At 35.8% G+C, this 17,229-nt stretch overlaps 1 protein-coding gene across 2 annotated transcripts in view; it reads right to left on the bottom strand.

Moving 5' to 3' along the window:
• LOC121330021 (A-kinase anchor protein 6-like) overlaps positions 1-14,907 on the bottom strand; it is a 108,720-nt gene extending 93,813 nt beyond the window's left edge. The window contains exon 1 of one of the 2 annotated variants that reach the window (XM_041276227.1): positions 14,807-14,907. The gene's annotated coding sequence lies outside the window, so the exon portion shown is untranslated. Of the gene's footprint in view, positions 1-2,630; positions 2,839-14,806 lie in introns of those variants that run through there. The other variant, XM_041276228.1, reaches the window with a different exon arrangement.
• Between the last annotated feature and the right edge of the window lie 2,322 nt (positions 14,908-17,229).

Below are 17,229 nucleotides of genomic sequence, written 5' to 3'. Positions count from 1 at the left end.
CATTTGAGACAAACCCTTACACATTTCTATTTTATACAGTACACAGTATATAAAGCATATCTTAAATTTTCTCCCACTCTGCTTTCAAATGTTTCATTTTTAATTCCTTGTTATCTAGCTTTCATATCATTAACAAATAATTTGCTTCAAACAGTAAAATGCCCTTCTCATCTCTCAAGAAAAATATAAACATTAATTTTATGACATTTGATATTACAATAGAAAGGGAGTTTACCCTGCTTATGGATTATTTGTATTTATTAGTTCAAATAAGTACAAACATAAACCGGTATAGTGAATTATGAAGTATACAAAAGGCTTCCAGTAAAGGAAAATGTTAAAGGCTTTATGTGTAGTAGCCTTGTTTTGAACCATTTAAAAACATTTTTACATGACAAAAATATGTCTTATTGGTAAGGTTAGGTTTTTGTGTTGATACCACTGTAAGCTCTTTTAATGAATAGACCCAATTTAGGTGAATTAGCTGTATATAATCTTACAGAAATGCAAAATCATTACAAGAGTAACAGAAAATAAACCATTTCTAAGTCGCCTCTGTTCCAAGGTAAGAGTTGCTGATATCTAGAAAATCACACCCCTTGAAGTCAAAGCTATACCTCCCATGTAACATTGTAAAAACCCCTGAAGCACAATGCAGTGCATTTAAAACTTGAATAGGAAAATATCAGCAGGTGGGAAAAAAAGAAACACAAAATGAGAAACTCAAATTAGAGAGCTAAAACAACAAGTTTAATTGTCAACGTATCTTCTCTTTAAGCTGCAAAAAACAAAACTGTGAGTGAAATATTACATCAACGTATTCCTAATAACAGCAATAACAGCCCAAATCTGTATTAAATGCAGAAGTTTCTTTCTTTCTGACTGAAGGTATTCTGATTTACAATGTGTTGACATGAGAGGGAAGTCATATTTTTGTTGAGTGTCGGACTCATCTTTCACTGATTTACCAGTCTTCCTGATCTCTTGACTTGGTCTTCACTCTCTTTAAAGTCTCTCTCAGCTGAAGCTATTTAAGGTTTAGGAAGCAGAGGCAGAGTCTGTACCTCCTTGTCTGCCATTTTGTCTCCAGCAGCACATTACTTTACAACACAAGGCTTACTCAATGCTGGAGGCCCAATGGTGTCTCATAAGCTTGTTGTACTGACAGAAATCTTGACTATCAGCTCTATGTACTGCTTGTGAATGTGATGTGGAGAGACCGTTTCTATGCTCCCCTCAACTCCACTGTGTGAAGATAAGATATAAGTGTCTACTTTGTGAACTGACTCAATAGTAAAAGCTTTTCATTGCTCCTTTGTCATTTCCATAAAGTGAACAAAGTTTGTTTTATGGAGCCTAAATATTCTATTTTGCAATGTCAGCCCCAGCTGGGTTATGAAAAAGGTCTATTTTGCCATCCTAAACAAACATTCTACAAAGTATAAGAGCAGTGAAAACATGAGGGATCTACCACCAGGTTTAGACAAAACCAATGGGAATCAATGAATCAACCAGAATAAAAAATAAACAACAAAAACAAAAAAAAACAAAAAAATCACCTCTAGATGTCCTTATCAAAATACCCCCTATAGTGTGTCCAAGTACCACTAAATATAGAACACTAACCAACACAGTTATAGCACCTATAACCCACTCTGAATCACTGTTGGAATATCTTGAACAGTACTTAATTGCACACAGTACTGTTAGCTGTTTTTTAGCAGTAACTTGGGTAAATACATTTGATTGCTTTTCCTAATTTAATAATAATAATAATAATAATAATAATAATAATAATAATAATAATAATAATAATAATAATAATAATAATAATAATATCTCTATTAAATATGTAGTACACGCTGTGTATTATTAGCAAAGACGGCACTGCCATGAAAATGCAGCTTGTTACAGTGGATAAGCCATCAGAATCAAACTGCCGGAAAGCTTGCTAATATAACAAATCTACCATTTTCATGAAATGGTCCCTTGGTAGCCAATACAGTCATTTTGTCAATACGCTTTTTATAAATTGTACTTCTAGGAGACCTGAGTCATTGTATCTGTAAATGTGTGATTCATACTGCACATGTTGCCTTACCAGCATTCTACTGTCTCCAGTTGAGCCAGGCTTGCTTTTGTAATTAATTCCACCTGGGTTCAGTGTGAACAGATGCACTGTGGTGCTCCTGCACAGCCTGATGCTTTTGTTCTGCCTCCGTACGGATTTTTGTGTTATTTTTTTATTATTTCACCACCTTCCAAATCGATAAGCTACTCATTTTACAAAAACAGACTGCAGTTCACAGGATAATTCAATTTGTGATAATGATCTTTATGGAAGAGAGCAGCAGTGGATGCTGTACTCCTACACAAGTGCTCAGTATAGGATAATATATCCACAGGAATGGGCTTTCAAACCTGCTGACCCCATTAACACTATATCAGATCAGCGGAAACTGCTGGCTAACTTTGCAACGATGTGGGTAACACAACATCCTTTTACTTTCATGATACAATACAGGTATTCATTAATAGGTATTAACTAATATTATACTTTCTATATCGTGATATAAATTTACAACATGTATGTTTCATGAGCCATGATATAAACAAAATAAATCACATACCACACAAGTGCTCCATAGTTCATATTACAGTCGCCATGCAGTTATTTCCAATTCCCCAAAGGAGATACACAGTTATAAATCCTGTAGATAATACTTTAATTGCAGACCCGAGCCTTTGAAATTTGTATTAGAAAACCACAAAGGAAACTGAAGCCAGTAATGCATCGGGTAATGATGGGCAGAGGTTATTCTCTCCCTTTCCTTTCAAGGAGAGCTGCAACATTACTCTGCACTTGTCCCTAATGTCAGCTCAGGATGGACAAGACCCTCCCCTTGCCCCCCCCCCCACCCCCCACTCTCTGTAATGCAGCCAAGTGCAAAAAGCTGGGTACCATTCAATGATTCCCAGGAAAGATTCCGAATGCTTATTTTTTATCCTATAAATCTAGGGCAGATGTATAAATTATTCATGCCTTAAAGACAGCCATGACCTAATCAGAACAATGTGGATATTTAATGATTACATTCAATGATGTGTTTAGAAATGATCATATGCAAGGCATTCAGTATTTGTGTACTATATAACACTGTTGTGTTTATTTTTCTGTTTAAAGTGTAGTCTAAAACAATTAAAATAAGCACTAAACCTGCTTGAAAAGATTTGTATTTACGTTTTAAACATTTGTATTTTAACAGTAATACTTCTTTATTTGTTACTGCACTCTCTATTTCCTCTTCAAATGTAAGTACAATTGTCAAAATCACACACTGATACTGTTGCAGGTTAAACATAACAAATGCCATTGCATTTCACAATTATCTTTTAGTCCTTTAAATTGTGGTTTAAATTGTTATATTAAATGATTTATAGATGTGTATTAAATGTACATATGGTGTACATTATGTAGTGATCTCTAAGTGATAACACACAGAACTGTTATGAAACTATAACATCCAGGATCCAACCTCACAATCCAACATCACTATTCTATATACATTCCTGCTTCAATTTGAAAATAAAAAACTGGTACTGATACACCCCCCCCCCCCCCCAAAAAAAAAAAAAAAAACTGCAATAGTAGTGTGAATAATAATATCACATATTTATTCACCCTTAAACACCCATAGCACCACTTACAGAAAGCAACATTGACACACTGACAGATCAGATTCTTTTTAGAAACATCATGACCCACATCACTTCTATTTTTGATGTATGGCTTACATTTGAAGGGTTCTGTAAAAATGAGATAACACTGCGAACTAATTATGTATTTATCTAAATCCATTCCAACCAGGCGAATGTCATGCATTTTCAAGGGAGCAAAGCCATATCCATAAATGGACCTAAAGCATAGGGATATCCACTTAAGAAGACTGTAATAAATACTGTACATAGCTTGACAGTTATGAAATAGATACTGTACAAGCATCAACATATTCCATACCAATCAGCCAATCGTTTTATTTCACTAAATGTTAAAATGCAATACAAATAGTACAATACAGTGTGTGCAATATTTGGTTTTAAACCTTTTTAAGAACAATGAAATCTGAAAACATGAGTAATGGAACAGATAACCCTTTACGAACCATGCAACGTATTAATATTCATATAAATTACTGTATATTTCAAAAGGAATTTAAAAAAAAATGCATAATGAAAGTGTGCTGGCAGTTATAAAATCCCTTGCTCAAAATGTAGGGTTAATCCCTTTGATCCAATGATATAGTCAAATTGTTAGACACATCTGGTTTTGTATGTACGATCATCGAGCACTGTACAATACAACAGGATACAGTATACTGTTTCAGAAAAGGGTTTGTGGAAAATGCCAAGCAGGGCAGTCTTTATTCTTTATGCTTAAATTATTTGAACTAAAAGTCCAAATTGCTTCAGTGGATGCTGTGTTCACCTTAACCTTAGATATTCAGTGTTTAGTTTCAGCATTAAGACTGTGGATAAAAGGATCTGTACTCCAAATTCACCAGCTTCTTACTAGCTCTGGACAGTATGAGTTAAATCAAGTTAATCCCACACTATCTTGGAGAAACATGTGTTATAAAAAGTTAATCCTCCCACCCTCAGTGCCATCTTACCCAACCCTCTATCTCCTTCTGACATGCTGTACTGTCACATCCAAACTGGAATTAATCCTGAGTCCGTCCACACAATGCATGTACAAACAAAAGAAAGGTGCCCACAAGGGCTTTGTTTGACCAACATATTGTTACATTTCAGCCAGCAAGCAGCTCAGCAGATAATCTAAACTCTTAATCGTGATGGCCATGGAGAGATTTGCATATAAAGTATAACTGGCTCGTGTTAAAAACCTAAAGCACGTACACAGTACATACTGAAGAAAAGAGCAACCATCCTAACAGGGCACACATTCAAAGCAGTTTTTAATTAACTCTTTAATTAATTTTTTGCAAGGATACAATTCTATGTTAATGTTCCAAAAGTGAGACAAAAAGAACTTTGAAATGACTGGTGTTTAAAACAACTTACTAAAGACTGGACACTTTGAAGGAATTGTCCCTTATGCCATTCAAGGAACCTCCAGAAATGACCACTGGGATACCATAAAAAAAAAACTGTGAAGAAATTCTTGCAGAACCTTTTGTAAACCAATGCATTACCAGCAAAGGCAACAGAATGGATTTCGGGCAAATAATGTTCAGTAGTACCATGGCCCTGCAGTGGATTGCCAGTATGTACAGGTTCATAGCACTATGATATAATGTATTAATGTTACTGTACCACCGTGGTACCATTCTACACATGAATCATAACATTGAAGCTACCATGGTGCTAGACCACAGTAGAGCCCTTACATTGCCATAGCAGATCCACAGCACTGATACTCATACAAGCTATAAGGTTATTACAAAAGGGTGTCCTTTCTGTATTGTTTCTAATATATATAAGATGACAATATGTTTACACAGCCGAATACAGAAAGGTTACATTATTTCCCGAAAATGTCTTCATTTTACACGTAGCTTGAATATTTAGCAAATGTATCTAACTATGACAAAATGTATGACTATGTTTGGCAAATAATTTGATCACATACTTAAATGATCACATAACCAAAGTGAATCAGAATGTCTGGGAATTGTTATCAATGCTCCGTTTTCATTTCTGTCCATAAAATAATTAAAGACACTATATAGACTGGATACGTGGTACACTTGAAGAGTTAATAAATACTGCAATTATACCTGGTGTAATCATATATAGAACTGAAAGTGTTATACTGTTTCATTAGCAGCAGAATAGGAAGCATATGAAAATCCTCATCAGTATGTAAATGCCCAGCTAGGAGATTTACTGTAATTATTATCAAACTGAAATGCAATGTTATCAATGCAAAAGCAAAATGGCTGTTGTCAAATTAATACCTTACACAGTCTCCTATACCAGAACAGTATAATTGGTTTTATTTTAGTGCTGCTGTGAATTATTTCTGAAGCACTCACTCTTTTAAAATGTAAGGCTGTTGTACTTAGATCATTTGCTTCTCTATGCTGAATCCCACAGGGGGGCACAGTACAATTCTAATTCTCATGAGAACTTAACAACCTCCACCACCCGGATACTAATTTAGCATCAAGTGTATCCGTTCAGAAATCTTATCGGCAGATACAAAATCAGACAGTCAACTATATCTTCACACATCATTTTTTATGTCTCCTATTCCAAACTATCACCAACTGGATTTGCATGCTTTTTCTGTAAAGATAACATAGCCCCCAGGCAGACATTAAGACATTATATTATTGATCCAGCTTTCTATCAATCACAATGAGTCACCCACTCCCAGAAGAAAAATGACTGCAATTCAACAGTACAGCTAAACTGCTGCTAAAATGCAGTAAAGAACCAAAACTAGCAATTTACTATGGTTCGCTTTCACCTTATAAGCATGCGACATTATATAAAAATAACTTGGCTTTCATGATTAGTGATTAATGACCCTAAAAATGAACTGACTTCAGCAGTGGTAGTGCAAGCGAATCCATCTCTGACAAACCCTTGCCCCAGGAGCTCATGAGATCACATTACATCCCAGTTAATATGAGCCAGGATGAGATCTGCTCTTGTGTTGCTGAGTCAAGCATTTAAACACTGCCGCACCCCATCCCCATCTAGTCTCTCCCAGCAGGAGCCACAATAGATTGTGATCAAGGCATACATACCCAAACAACAGTCATGGGTTTAGCACTAGCGTGGATAAAAATCTAATCAAATCCCAGAATTGTCGCCTTCCAATGACACTAAGAATTGTAAAATCTATATTCAGTCCAACCAAACTGAAAATCCTGTGGCTAAAGTGAAATCTCCTTTAAGATGTTAGTTTACCTTTTATTTCAACGGTGGTTTTGCGACAGCGTAACACCCACCACCTGGTGGCCACATACAGTGTTTGTAACTTTGCGTGTTTTTAAACAATAACAAAATGTGTAGTCCAAAAGAGCTTTGGATAAGTCTTTCTTAAAAAGTATAACAAGAAACAAACTTTATCATTTAAACATTATTCAAAACTACGCAGGCAATCTGCTGTTAGTCTTTTAATTATGGATCTTCAAACTAGAAAAAGGTTATTTTCCCTTTATGTAATTTTGGTGCATTTATTATGTTGATAGAACATTTTGTCCACAATTAGTCCACACCACAAAAACACCACACCATTCAGCATACTTTGACCCAGGTAGTAAATGTCTAGGTTAGAATGAAGTGGGACAGCTGGGAGGGGAAGCTCTCATGCTAGCACCAGCCAGAGTCACTATCCGTCATCTATGAGTTCTAAATTCCAACAATGCAAAACACAATAATACCACCTTGTAACACTTACTAAGATGCAAGGTAGGACTTCTGATTAATAAGGTCAGTTCTTATTACTAATGCACACTGGATAGCAGGAAGGAACAACGCAAACAACGTCCACAAGAGGACTATGACTCACAGGAAGGAAGGCATCACCCTATTATACCTGTGACTAGTTTTAGTAGCATCTTATACTATGATAATAATGTACCAAACCGGCCAAGTCAATAATAAATTCTTAATCGCATTAGTTTATTTTGATGGCATTCAACGTTGCCATACGCAATCTGGTTACGTCATTTCTGGCTATTAAATGTTCTGACCTCATACTAATTGAAACCTTCAAGATAATAGGCATTCTTGTCTTACTTGCTGATTCACTGAACCAAATCAATTACTTCTTAAAGCGATACACATAAAACCCCTTTTAAGGGAATCTGTGTCTTTTGAAGCAGCAGCATATTTCAGAAGAGATCAAACCAAACCAATCAATCAAACACACACACACACACACACACGATTATTAGAATTTGCAGCTACTGTAACAAACTGCTATTGATCACAAGACTCTAATATGGTTGTATACAACCATATGGTTGTATGGTCTGTGTAATGTATTGCTAATCAATAAAAGTACAATAGAATGTAGTTTAATTATTAATTCATAGTTTTGTTCAGTCTGTTATTCTCTAAACTGATAGCGATACATCAAAATAACAGATTATTTATTTGAGGTTTTCTGGAATACAAGACATACTGTAGTAGTGTTAAGCTTTACTTTTTGACTCTTATTTCATCAGCTGTTTATTCATAGGGAACAAGCCCTGCTACCCCCTGAATCTAATTTGTAAAGTAATCACTTCAAATGGATGGTTTGGAATGGTTAACTAAAGCATTGTGTGATTTGAAAGCAATCTGAATAAAACGACACAGTTTAACAGTTGAACAAAAGTTGGGCAGTGTTGCATTACAGAAAGTGTTGTTACGTTTTAGTTTGAAATATTTATAAATGCTACTGGAACAAGAAATGGGTCAATTTGTTAATAATGGCTGCGACTGGAAAGAAGCTTGTATCATACATTTCTTGCGATACCATTTCGCATCTGCTTTTTTCTGCTATTGTAGTAACACAAGCTTTTTAAAAAGCACTTCTGTGGTACCAGTAACTACTACAAGATGACAAAAATCAATGCTTTTTGTTTTTGCTTCTTGCAATAATGTGACTATGACATCATCAACTGAGTAGATTTCTGCTGGAAACAATGTCGGCAGTATATTCACAAGGGACTCTTCCAAGTGACTGAATAATACATTGTTACAAATCAAATAAGCACATGTATTTTTCTAAGACACTGCTTTTTAAAAAAAATATATTGGGTATGAGTGCACAACATCTAAATGAAAACACTGTTGGATTTAAAAAAGTGTATCTATTGGAAATGATTATGATCACAGAATATTACTGAAGTTAACAGTTTCATAATTGTCCTGAATTGTCAATATTCAGTAGTGTTGCTGCTGTCATATAGTATGTTTCTGAATACATAAAGCATACATTTCCTCTGCTTTTGAGTACAGTTTTGCACATTTTGGAGATCTAACGAATCACCACTTCCTTGAAAATCACTGGTAAATATATATTCCATTTACTGTACTGTAAATTAACACTTTAGTGAAAAGGAGTCATTCAATTTTAATAACAGGTACCCATGTTCAATTTTCTTTATGGTTGCCCATCCTTTTTGATGACTAAACCAATAAATTCACACAGATAATTATTTTGCTGGAAACAATGCTGAGGTCATGATTATAGCCTGCAATGCACTTTAGTAAAAACTACCAGGATGAGATAGTAGACTAATGTATTTTACCATGACTCATGTCAAGAGTGAAAAGAGATTGGTTTCAGCTGCAGCCCTATGAACCAAAGGTCCAAAGACCCCAAGTAATATTTCAATAACAAAAATATTATGTTTAAAGTATGAAATGTCTGTAAATAATGAAAATGCATTTTATAAGTTGTTGTATAATCCATTACTTTTACGTTTTACATCGGATGGGTGGAAGTTGTGGGCTTACAAAAATATATGCAATGCCAGCAATCTAGGCTCGGACTGTAGAGGTGTAACATCTCACTTACAAAGTGGGCAGTCACTCATCCTGTACACTTTAACCTTATCTAGCCATCTTTATTCACAAGAAACTAATGAATACATTGCTCTTACATCCCAGAGTAGTGGTCCCCTTAGACCAGGGAGGTGCACTGGCTATAGAATCTATCAAATAAAAATACCAAGATGTGGTGTTAATTAGACTCAGCTAGTCTGAATAGGTCAGTCTGTAGTTTCAATTGGTTTCTTCCTGAATGTAAATCAGGAATCCTTTAAATCAATGTAACACAGAATTTCTACATCTGAAACCTACAGTACAAATCCCGCTACAATATGAATTGTCTACTTCCGATTTTACACTGTTGTGTCAGAGAATGTCAGATCTATGAAGTGACGGTAATACATATTAGATAAGATTTCTTGGAATGTATTGTGTTATCTATATGAACGTTAAGTATAATTAAAAATAAATAAGCACATAAGCACAAATAAGATCATTATCGGACAAACAAATGCCAAACAGATCTTAACTGCCTTAGTGAATTAAAAATGTCTTATATAAAAAAAGAACCCTCTCTAAAGTAGAACATATCTGAGCTCCAATATCTCCAGACAGAAAAGTTTGTCAGCATTTCATTCTCTTGAACATGTTAATTGTAGCCTTGAAACAGGTTCCTACCAATAGATTTCCATTTGTAAACCCATGCAAAACATGTACATCACAAGATGCATGCAAGTTGGATTGCATATTTGCATAATTATGGCACTGAAAACAAACTTGACTATATATCGTGATTGGATGCTTTCACGAGTTGTACCCAATCAGAGAGCTGCATGGAACTCTCACTAGAAAACCAGAGTCAAAATCAAAACACAAAAGCAAACTGGTTGGTGCAGATCTCACTGAATTGGGTAGGTGTTAAAGCAGACCAGAGCTAGCTGGTGGGTCCCTGTTGGAAAGGAAAGAAACACAGTTTGCAGTTCAAGTTTATTGTCCAAAAAAAAACCCTGGCCCCACCCTGACCCCCACAGCTTTAACAGCAGTTCAATGTATTTTCAGTTACTTTGAGATCTTCTTTCAAAGGAAACCCAGTGAAAACAAAGTCCTAATATATGGAATGCAAAGCCCACAATCCAAACAATCTGATTCATCCATGTTGTCTGAAAAATCTCATCAGTTTTATTTTTCTCTACATAATTTCTGACACGCGGAAGAGCTCCTACTGTTGACACGAACAGCTCTGGTAATAAAAGAAATGATCAAAGTGAGACAAAAAATAATCTGCCAATGAATTTATACTAAAATCACTAAATCGTTTTTTTTCTTTTTTTTAATGTATTTATTTAAAATTTCTGTTTTATGATTATTTTTATTTTTGCTTAAATGAAATATCATCACATTGTATATTAAAACTCAAGTTTTTGAAAAATACCACTGCATGTACCTCTGAATTTGTGCAATGTTTAAAAAGAACATTTGCAATGAAAATAACACTAGGGAATAGGAAATCAAGTGTTTGTATTTTGTGGGATTGTGTTCATCTATTTTTTTTTTAATACAATCTTACAATAAGGAAAACTACTAAGAGGCAAGTCCTTCTGTAATTTCAAACAGTGTTCTGCATGTGACAGTGCAGTTTTCCTTGCTTCCCATGTCCTTGACTTGACGATGCAGAAGATGTATGCTGATTAGTTGTATATTCCCTCAGCATGAAGACACACAAATGGCTGATTTCACAGACCCTAATTACCACTAGTCTGACTACCAAATGTTAATTTAGGTAAGGTAGTCCAAGACTAGTGCTAATCAGAGTCTGTGAAACCAGAGGTAATTTTTTTTTTGGACAACAGTCAGTCCTTCATAATGAGCACAATGAATATCATCTCTATTATTTATAGGAAGCCATTTGCTCACATTTTCATCTTCAAGGTATCCCCATAGCATTCAGTTAAAGAATGGATCTAACAGATTAGGTAGCAAAAATGTCACTGCTTTAGCCATTGACTTAATCACCCTATATACTGTACCACAGGTTATTTATTTTAAACTCCAAATGAGACCGATTATAAGTGTGATCATAAACAGTTAGTTTATAATCAAAACCCCAGGGAGTAACCCCAACAGTTTTGGACAGCCTTCTAAAACAATGGTCCTCACAAAACCATTAGGGGCGATACTATAATCCACTAATATATATTTAAAAAAAATAATAATCTGATGACACAGTCATATATCAGCTTTATAATAGAGGCTACCCTCGAATAAACGCCGCTATCAATAAAGAAACATTAAAGTACTTTTTCTCACCCTACTAAAAAACACACACACACACACACAGTAAACAAATAAACGCGCAATACAGACTATCTACACGTAACGCCCCGAAGAGACGGGAGCCTCAATCTAGCACGTAAATTACAAACTAATGTACACACACATAGTAAGCACATTTTATTTTATGGTACAGCTCTAAAAGAAAATCCAATATAAACTACGCACCGAACAGCAGTCCTTCTTAAATTATTAGGCGGTTTTGTTGTTTTCAGTTCAACTGTAATTCACGTGCTCAATCCCCTTTAAATAAAAACAACGCGCTTGCTATCTATGATAAGTTATAGTTTCAACAAGCAAGTTGCTGAGGAAAAAAAATGACCGAGTAGGATTTATTGAGTTTTAACAGAAATCAAGGTGATATTCTGAGGTAGTTTTGATGCAGAAACACATCAACGTCACACTCTTGGACTTAACTACTAACACAAGCATTGCCCCGCCCCTTAACAACCAATACACACCCCAGGTGCAGTACTCCCCGACCTTCCAACTCCCACATAACAGGCTCTCGTTAAATGTCAGTAAATGTACTGTATTGAAGCCCCTAAAACACACAGGAGTACAGTGCTGCAGATCGGAGCATCTGACGCGCCGCTTTTAAAATGCCTTACATCATGTATTAAAACATTACAGCGTTTGTAAAGCATAATTAATAAAGGCCGTCCACGTTTAAGGGTCGCAGTCATATTGATAAATTTAAAATAAACGTCGCGGCGCCAAACTGAAGTAATACGGTATATTTATTTTGTTTGCCTAAATCTCCGTCCTCCAAGTTTCCATGGGCTCTATTTACGTCCTGCTTTAATTAAAAGTAATACTACCACTAACAAAATAATATCTCCAAAATCCCTAGTCCTTACATTTCAACTGCAGCTAGGTTCCAGGTGTAATGAAGCCATCGGTATTCCTATCACAGCCTCCATTTATGTACGACCTTCTTCAATTCCTAGCAGCAAAACAGTGCGACAGGCAGGGCAGTGTGCACGCTGGCTAGGCCACTGCTCCCCATGGGCCAGGCTCTCACGCTGTGCTCACTGGTTTGAGGCGCTCTCTATTTCAGCTATCAGTCAGATCCAACCATTTCCAGTGAGCACCACCTGAGGCACAATCTGTGCTCCAGGGATGCTGCCTGTGCTTTTCAATTATTAATAGAAAACTGCAGATAGCTTGGCCATCCCTTTCCTCCAACACAACAGGGGACACTACTTATAACGCTGCATCAAATAATCCCATTCCTATGTATAATTCGCACAAAAGAAAAGGCAGTACAGTTTTGGTAGAAAGAGAAGTAATATAGTACCACTGAAATACGATATCATTTACTACTGATTGTTTACTGTACTAGGCAGATGAGAAGTGTACCTGCCCTATTACTGTGCACTGCCCGTATCAGGTAAACAAGGCCTAAAAGACTTGCATATCCCTTAGTAGCTACTAAAAGTCAATTTTGCAATTCATATTTCTATTTAAAATCTATACAAACAAAACCGGGAAGCAAAATTCTACGTACACTCCAGACAGTCATGTAATCTGACTGCCTCATAGATTACAATTAGGCACAGTCATGTCAAGACAGGCCTATAAGAAAGGATACTATAGTCTCTATTGCGTTGGGAAAATGACTATGGTTTACATCAGTTTAAAGATATATACATAGCATGCATAATATTTTTGACAAGTGTTCTATTAATAAGAGTGAACTGCTGTTATTAACCACCTGCAATCTGTTTTTTAGAATCAGTCAATTGTTCTTTTTTCCCCCATTTTTCTCTAGAAAATCCTACCGTCTTGTTCTTCTCAAGCAAACAAGAGCAAAGGCTTGCAGCTACCAGAAGAAACGGACCACTCCCTGATTGGAAAGCCAGTGTTCCCGAAAAGATCTGCTTGTCACAGGAACGACTGACTAGGGCCTCCAGATAAACATGTGCCAAATGAATGCCTACAGCAGGGTCTATAACACAACACAAAAGGGGGCCAGGCAGTGAGCACTGTGCAGCCTTGGCCAAGGGGGAATTGACAAACAAAACACATTCATCAGCCTGCCAGACTGTCTTCAAAAGCTCTTCTGCTGTAACTGCTTATATAGCTGACAAATATATAATTCTGCTTAGAAATACCCTCAACATTCATATATTTTTTAAAATGTAAAAATCTCAAAAAAGCACAGACATACAGAGCACATAAACAAATGTTTAAGGCAAGGCCTTAACTCCTCATGTCAGATACATCTGCAGGTGCTATATGGATTTTTATCAAATACAGTAAAATACAAACCTTAACAGGCCCTATATTAGGGAAGTATCAGTACCTTTAGCATTCAGGTATAAAACAGATTTTTTTTTTTTTTTTAAAGGTGTAACCAATAGAAGTCCTCTCAAGTAAGACCGGAACACAACCTGAAAACAATCACAGGATACGCTATAACATGGATTTGGTAATGGAGATTGCGTGCCCTTTTACAGTCCCACAATACCAATGCAGCTTTGGGACATAATTTGAATTAAAACCAGTGATGCAAGAACAATTTACATATAATCGTCAGCAGTTGACAGAAGTAATGAAAGCTCAGATGGAAAAAGCTGTCTCGCCACAGAATCAGGTGACTGTGCTGTGTAAATAGTTTAAGAAAGGTGGGTGGCTGCTGGCATAGTAATTAGCAAATGAGAAGCGGTGAAAATCTCAACCAAGCTCCTACATCCCTGGAAATCATGAAATGGTTGTGAAAATAGAACAAAAAAACATTTTTTTGTGATGCAAATTCTAGGCCTTTGTCTCAACCCCACTGTCTGCAGAAGGTATTTATGTATGCGACAGCCACCTCCTCTAGCCCTTTTACAATGCAAGAAAAAGCAGGAATGCCTATATTAGTATTCATGACAACACTGGAACAAAGTCGCCAATCCTCCAAACAGTGAAATACTGATATGAAAAAACTCACACACGGTTTAAATGTACATACCATTTCACACATTACTCCATTCTTCCTTTAGATGTTTTCAGTACATCTGCAGGATGCGATGCAAGGTGGTGCCTGACTTGACCCACTGCATGCCGCTGTTACATCAGTTTGGATGATGCAGCTCATTATGGGAAAGACTGTTGCCGTAGAAACCAAGATGTGATATGCCTGCTGTTCTGCAGTGCTATTGGAGCTTGCAGTAAGTTGGTCCTCCGATGAGGTTCAGTGTCTCAGTTGGGCGTGGCTCAGTAACAGAGCACAGTAAAAGAGAAAAGACAGCTTGCCTGTATTTTTTAAATTTCTATTTCAATTCTATGCTGCTGAACATTTATGAGATACTAACAGACTTTACATTGTATATTTTTATTTTAAGTGTGAGCAACCTTATCAATGTGCCCTTTTTGTTGTGATGAAAATGTTGTTTGTTTCTTGTTTATTTTTCATTTTTGTTCATTTTTCAATTACAATCCTACAGTATATAATATTCTGTTGCTTTCTTGTATCTATTCACCTCTGAAGGTCACATGGTTTGATTGCAGCTAGAGTGAACCATCAGTGACAGGAATACTGTAGGTAGCAGCATGTTTATAATCCCCCTTGTTAAACTGCCTGTATATAAACACCATTAGTCTTTAAAGAACATCTTCAGACATCGTCATTATCGACTGACTTGACTATACACAATTTCAAAAGTATTATTAATGTAGTGCTAACATATGTGTATCTGTTTAAGCATTATAGTAGTAGGTTACTAAATTAGCAAATTAATAAATTGTCAATTATTAAATTCACACCCTCACCTTAAAATAAATGGAAAACAGAAAGCACAAAGTGTGTTTTCTCTGACCCATAAATCTACAATGACAAAATTAAATGAATTTTCAAATTTTGGGAACCAATGCAAAGATGTTACTTTAATGTTATTAAATTAGCAAGAAACACCAAAGGCATAGTTTGTGCAGATAGGACTAATTCAACGAAACCTGCTTCATTATCATTTACACCATTAAAAGGGCTGTGTCCTGTATTCTACATTCCTCCATCATGTAGCCTATTGGGCATCTTTTCAGAAAGTAATCCAATTGGTTTACATTTCTTAAAGGTAGTTTCACCGTAGTGACCAAAAAAAAAAAAAAACCTTTCATTTTGAGTTTTACATGCAGCTTTAAGTTCATATATAAATGGACCGGGTCCACTGCACATAAGAGAAATACATCACTGGAACTAAAACAGCCAAATCCTACACCCAGAATTAAAACTCAAGATGGTTCTGACAAGCTGTGATTATAAACTATGTGGTGAAGGAAAGCATTCTGAGGATTACAGTCAAGCAATACTCAAGATTCGTGACCATTTCACCATTCTCTACACTACTATAATAATCTAAATTAAACTAAAACATATTGTAAAGGCTTTGATTGTATCAAGGGGCTGCTACTGCTTAATAATACATTACAGCAAAGTCTGCTTTTGGAAAGCACCCACAAAATGCAAATACACAATGTGCAGGTTTGTCTGTGCCCACTAGGTGACATTGTTGAGCTACGAGGTACAGTACAGAAAAGTTCACAGCAAGTCAACCAACTGTCTATTGTAAATCTAGCTCTGAACAGATCATCTAAACCCTTTCTCCGGCAGCTCCCCCTGTGGGTGATGCCTGTCTTTTGTTTCTCTCGCTCGCTCCTCTCTCTCTCTCTCTCTCTCTCTCTCTATCTCTCTCTCTCTCTATATATATATATATATATATATATATAGGATATATAAATAAAAGATGTGTAAAATAAGTTTCAAATAGAAAAGTAGATTGTTACATCATTATGTAGCAAATGACATCACAAACACGTTAATAGATTTAAATAGACATAAGTGAGTGTAGTTGCCATAGCATTAAAAGCCTATAAGTACGTTTTCAAACACACTTTCCTTTGACAAAGGTATGTTAAACATACATAAACAGTGATCCTTTTGAGGATACACACACACACTACCGTGAAGAATGGGCAAAAATTTTATCATCCTGCTGTGCAAAGCTAGTAGAGACCTATCCAAAAAGACTCATAACAGTAATTGCTGCAAAAGGTGCTTCTACCAAGTACTGACTTATGGGGCTGAATACTTATGCAACCAGCAAATTTCATTTGTACATTTTCTTACAAGTTTTGCTGACATTTAATCTCCTCCTCATAAAACAGTGTTCTGTTTAACCACTACAGCTTTGAATAAAAAAAAAAAAAAACTTTGTTTGAAAAACTGTGCACACATTATTTGTAATTCAACAAAATGTTACATTATTGCTAATAGTAATATGAGAATCAGCATTATGAAATAAAAAAAATGCTGAGTGGTCCAGTTGTGTTTCAAGCAGTTCTGTTTTCCTATTTTGTCATAGCTGTAGCTACAGTGTTTCAGAGGCTCTGTAAGTG

The sequence above is a fragment of the Polyodon spathula genome, chromosome 17 (genome assembly GCF_017654505.1).
Source record: "Polyodon spathula isolate WHYD16114869_AA chromosome 17, ASM1765450v1, whole genome shotgun sequence".
In the NCBI taxonomy this organism is placed as follows: Eukaryota; Metazoa; Chordata; class Actinopteri; order Acipenseriformes; family Polyodontidae; genus Polyodon; species Polyodon spathula.
The sequence above is the reverse complement of the archived record's forward strand: the minus strand, read 5'-3'. Positions and strand labels throughout refer to the sequence as shown.